The sequence below is a fragment of the Rhagoletis zephyria genome, unplaced genomic scaffold (genome assembly GCF_001687245.7).
Source record: "Rhagoletis zephyria isolate East Lansing unplaced genomic scaffold, Rhagoletis_zephyria_1.1 Rzeph_scaffold_08647, whole genome shotgun sequence".
Taxonomy (NCBI): Eukaryota; Metazoa; Arthropoda; class Insecta; order Diptera; family Tephritidae; genus Rhagoletis; species Rhagoletis zephyria.
The window spans coordinates 20229-25414 of NW_016165727.1; the positions used below are offsets into that span (position 1 = coordinate 20229).

The 5186-nt window shown below is 35.0% G+C and overlaps 1 protein-coding gene across 1 annotated transcript in view; it reads right to left on the reverse strand.

Annotated features, from left to right (window-relative positions):
- The window catches only part of Hsc70-4 (Heat shock protein 70 cognate 4), a 21354-nt gene extending 16919 nt beyond the window's left edge, over nt 1-4435 (reverse strand). Inside the window, exon 1 of the mRNA XM_017631334.1 lies at nt 4172-4435. The gene's annotated coding sequence lies outside the window, so the exon portion shown is untranslated. The remainder of the gene's footprint in view (nt 1-4171) is intronic.
- Nucleotides 4436-5186: the final 751 nt, after the last annotated feature.

Sequence of the window (5186 nt, forward strand, 5' to 3'; positions counted from 1 at the left end):
ATTTAGAGGTTGCGCTGGTGGGTTATTTATAAAAACGCTGATGTTCTCAACCTTTTTATTTTCGTGACATGTTAAAATGCAGCTAAAAATGTGGTTATCGAAATTGTGACACCAAATTTGGTGTCCGATAAGAAAAAGAATGCCTCATCTATATATTAAATATATGTACTTTAATAGAGAATAATAGGAGTGTTAGAATTGTAATATATTATTTGAGTATTTGTAGGGTTGCAATTTTAAAATTCTTTTATGCCATTAGTGTCTGAATTTTGTTTTATTTAAATTTGGTCGTAAATTAAATTATATCCCGGCGTCCCGTGAACCCGAGGGCTTAATCCTGGAATTTCGGGACTCAAGAAGTGCTCGGGACTGCCGGGATTCGGGATCTCGAATCCCGGTACTAGATTCCTTACCCCCGACTAAGCAAAACACTTTACACATACTGATATAGCCATTTTTCAGGACGAAGAGTAACGCGATTTTTTTATCAATTTTTGTTGCCTTGTGTTATTTTTCACATGACTGCATGTACATTAGAGTGGTGCAAAAAAACACTCTTTTTGGAAATTCATAAACGCTACATCAAAATATTGTTATTTGTGATAAAAGAGACACGTATTTTTTTTGTCTTGAAAAAAAAAAAATTTAGAGGTTGCGCTGGTGGGTTATTTATAAAAACGCTGATGTTCTCAACCTTTTTATTTTCGTGACATGTTAAAATGCAGCTAAAAATGTGGTTATCGAAATTGTGACACCAAATTTGGTGTCCGATAAGAAAAAGAATGCCTCATCTATATATTAAATATATGTACTTTAATAGAGAATAATAGGAGTGTTAGAATTGTAATATATTATTTGAGTATTTGTAGGGTTGCAATTTTAAAATTCTTTTATGCCATTAGTGAAATCTGAATTTTGTTTTATTTAAATTTGGTCGTAAATTAAATTATATCCCGGGGTCCCGTGAACCCGAGGGCTTAATCCTGGAATTTCGGGACTCAAGAAGTGNTCTGAATTTTGTTTTATTTAAATTTGGTCGTAAATTAAATTATATCCCGGCGTCCCGTGAACCCGAGGGCTTAATCCTGGAATTTCGGGACTCAAGAAGTGCTCGGGACTGCCGGGATTCGGGATCTCGAATCCCGGTACTAGATTCCTTACCCCCGACTAAGCAAAACACTTTACACATACTGATATAGCCATTTTTCAGGACGAAGAGTAACGCTAGTGCAAATGTTACAATGTAAGTGCGTTTGCATTGCTCAACTTTGCGTTCAACATTTGCGTTCAACTCAGCGCAGGGTTGCACGAAAAAAAAAGTTGAATGGCTAAAAATATCAAAATATGAAAAAATATCAAAATATTCGCCATAAAAAGGTGTTTGCATTGTTCAACTTTGCATTCAACTTTTGGTTGAATGGCCTTTCAACTAATCGCTTTCAACAAAGTTGGTCGCCAGCCAACATTTAGCCATTCAACTTTTTTTTCGTGCAACCCTGCGTTGAGTTGAACGCAATTGTTGAACGCAAAGTTGAATAATGCAAACACTGCTTAAGGCAAATTTTTTCAATAAAAAAGGAAAAGCCCTAAGTTTGTAATTTATCTATTTTTTTATACATATTTATTACATATACAAACAGACTTCCAAAATGCTAATTGCATTGCATACGTATAAAGTTTGTAAACTTTTCCAAAACGCATCCGAAAAGTTATCGAAAGGCATCGCTAGAGTAATCAGCGCATTGGAAACAAAGTTCATGCTTGGTTTGTTTTTGCTTACCATTGATATTTTAAAAATGGAGAATTCCAAATGGTGATCATTGGTTTACTAAATATCCAAAATATGCAATGCGTATGGTTGCAATGTTTCGCAACTCTACATATACAACAGTTTAAATACCGCAGTAGAACAGTATTCAAACATTTGAGGGATTCACAACGATGTCGTAACTTTAAAAGCTTAAATAAATGTTTATAGAACTTGAATGCATAATATGACTTTGATGGTCCTTTTCGTATCCCCTAATATATTTTTTAGGCGTTTAAAGTTTACGACATACAAGAATACGACACATTCGACACCGTAGTGAATACCCCAATTGTAACGTTTTGGAAGTCAGCCGAATTTACCGGTCGGCCCAAAAAGTTCTGGCAACACTGAAAACGATTCGGTTCAAGAACCGTGGGTTCATCGTACATTTGTTGTACTTTTTCGTCTCATTTCGTGTTATATACTTTTCGCTAAAATGTTAAAACAAATAAACTTTTGCAAATATGTACAGAAAAAATGTGCTTCCTTCGAGAAAGTTTCCATGCCTAATCACATGTTTTAAACGTCTGACGACTTCGATGATGCAGACTATATATGTATGAACATAAATTGCGTCTTATTAGAACCGGTTGAATTTAATACATTCAGTGTCTGCGATAAGCATTTTTTTTTTGCATTACATGAACTTGAGATTGAGGAGGTTCATTTAAGACTTCTCACGTTATACATATGTATATACGTACATAGAAAAAAGAGCTGAAGCTGAGACTTATATTTCTCAGAAAAGGGTTGATCTTAAACTCAACTCCAGAATACAAAAACTCAGGATTGACTTCGCTTTATAACACTACATATCCGATTTTCCTCACCCTGGGGTCCACACTTTCAGAATGTGAGTGCAGCCCTTTAGCACCCCTAACCTTGATTTTTCTGATCAAGAATGCACTATATCGAAATTTTCCCAAAATTTAGTCGAGCTTAAGCTAAGATTGTAAATATTATCTTGGATTATTTTGAATTTCAATAGCACGTAGGTAATTCACTCATAGACAGCCATGGGGAACAGCTGCTTTAGATGCTAGTCGGTTACTATAATAAACGTTATAACTGTCATCGTGTAATATGTAGTACAATGCTCCAAACAAAAGATGATCGGAAACAATAGTTTTGCGCAAGCCAGCTGCTTTACGCTCAGAGTACAACGATGACTCACACAAAACAAGCCCAAGGTGTAATAAACGACGGATAAGAATCTGAACAAAGGCAAGTATGTATATATATACATATGGTATGTATGTGTATATAAAAAATGGTACCCTCTGCTACACATATATATCTACCCGTACATACTTAGCGCGACCAAAATTTCCAGTAGCAAAGCGAAAACTAAAATAGTGCCCAATAAAATGGAGGAACTCAAACCACAAAATATATACATATGTATGCACATACATATTAATCTAAACCACATGAGAATGAAGATTAAGGCTAGTGATTTTCACCGACAAAATTTTAATGTTTGCACGTAGTAAAATCAATATTCGCCTAACTGTCCACTCCTTTATAATAAAGACGTCAATTAAGCGCCAACAACGCACCTGCTGCTAGATTTTTATATTCAAAGTTCACACCCAATGTCATTGCAAACCACGTTTGCTTCTACTATGAACTCCTACTGAAAACCATACTACGTTTTATAGATTTTTCCCAAAGAACATCTGCTCTACAATTTACGTAGATAGATTGTTGATGATTAAATTTTCTTGCTCATATTTGCTAAAATAGTTAGCAACCACGTGTATTCCGCACACACTTTTTNAGCTACACATATATATCTACCCCTACATACTTATCGCGACCAAAATTTCCAGTAGCAAAGCGAAAACTAAAATAGTGCCCAATAAAATGGAGGAACTCAAACCACAAAGTATATACATATGTATGCACTACACATTAATCTAAACCACATGAGAATGAAGATTAAGGTTAGTGATTTTCACCGACAAAATTTTAAATGTTTGCACGTAGTAAAATCAATATTCGCCTAACTGTCCACTCCTTTATAATAAAGACGTCAAATAAGAGCCAACAACGCATCTGCCGCTAGAAGTTTATATTCAAAGTTCACACCCAATGTCATTGCAAACCACGTTTGCTTCTACTATGAACTCCAACTGAAAACCATACTACGTTTTATAGATTTTTCCCAAAGAACATCTGCACTACAATTTACGTAGATAGATTGTTGATGATTAAATTTTCTTGCCCATATTTGCTAAAATAGTTAGCAACCACGTGTATTCCGCACACACTTTTTCCATGAAGAGCGAATTCCACACCTTCAACCAATTTTTCAAAGTAAAATTTTATTTGCTATTCTTAAATTAAAATATTACTCACCTTAATTGTACTATTTTATTTAAAATACACTTAAATTAATGAATCGCAGTTTGCTACTTCACTTTTTAACAACTTTTCTCTCGTGTTCCACGCGTCCGACCAGACACACACTTTTTCAAGGAATAGTGGCAGCGCGCCGCTTCCAATGGTTTTTATAAATTATCGATGACAAATATTCTAGCAAGTTCTGCAGCAGTGATGGAAAATTAGGCACAACGCAAGGCGAATTTATACAAGGTGGTGTTGACAGAACCAAACAAGAATTACAACAACAAATTATACGCACATTGAAGCTGAAATTTGTAAACCTACCGGTACGTAAACCCGAGTCAGCTGACACGATCTGTCTTCCGTCTCCACAGGATAAAGTTTATATCTTGATACATATGTTAGAATATAAATAGCCAATGGAGACCGCTCATTGCTCTTCAAGAGCAATATATATCAGAGCTTATATCTTGCCATCTATTGCCGGCAATTTGGTAGTTTGACAGCTACATTTTCATTTGCACGAAAACTACGTGGCTGCAACATCATTATTATTTTAATATAAAAGCAAAAATTGAGCTGTTTCCTGTTAAAATATTTGTAATTACGTACTTGGATGTAAAATAGCCTATTTTCTAAATTTTTTAAGCCATTAAATCCGGTAAAAATACATTTTCAAAGCTATTTTACAAATGCTTATATCAAGATATAAAAAGCCCACACAAACATTGCCACTGATATAACTTATATCTAGCGACCAAAATGACAGCTGGACAGAAATAAATTTTATCTTGTGGCGCAGAAAGCTGCGGAATCGTTCTTGTGGTTTTTATAAATTATCGATGACAAATATTTCAGCAAGTTCTGCAGCAGTGATGGAAAATTAGGCACAACGCAAGGCGAATTTATACAAGGTGGTGTTAACAGAACCAAACAAAAATTACATCAACAAATTGTACGCACATTGAAGCTGAAATTAGTAAACCTACCGGTACGTAAACCCGAGTCAGCTGACACGATCTGTCTT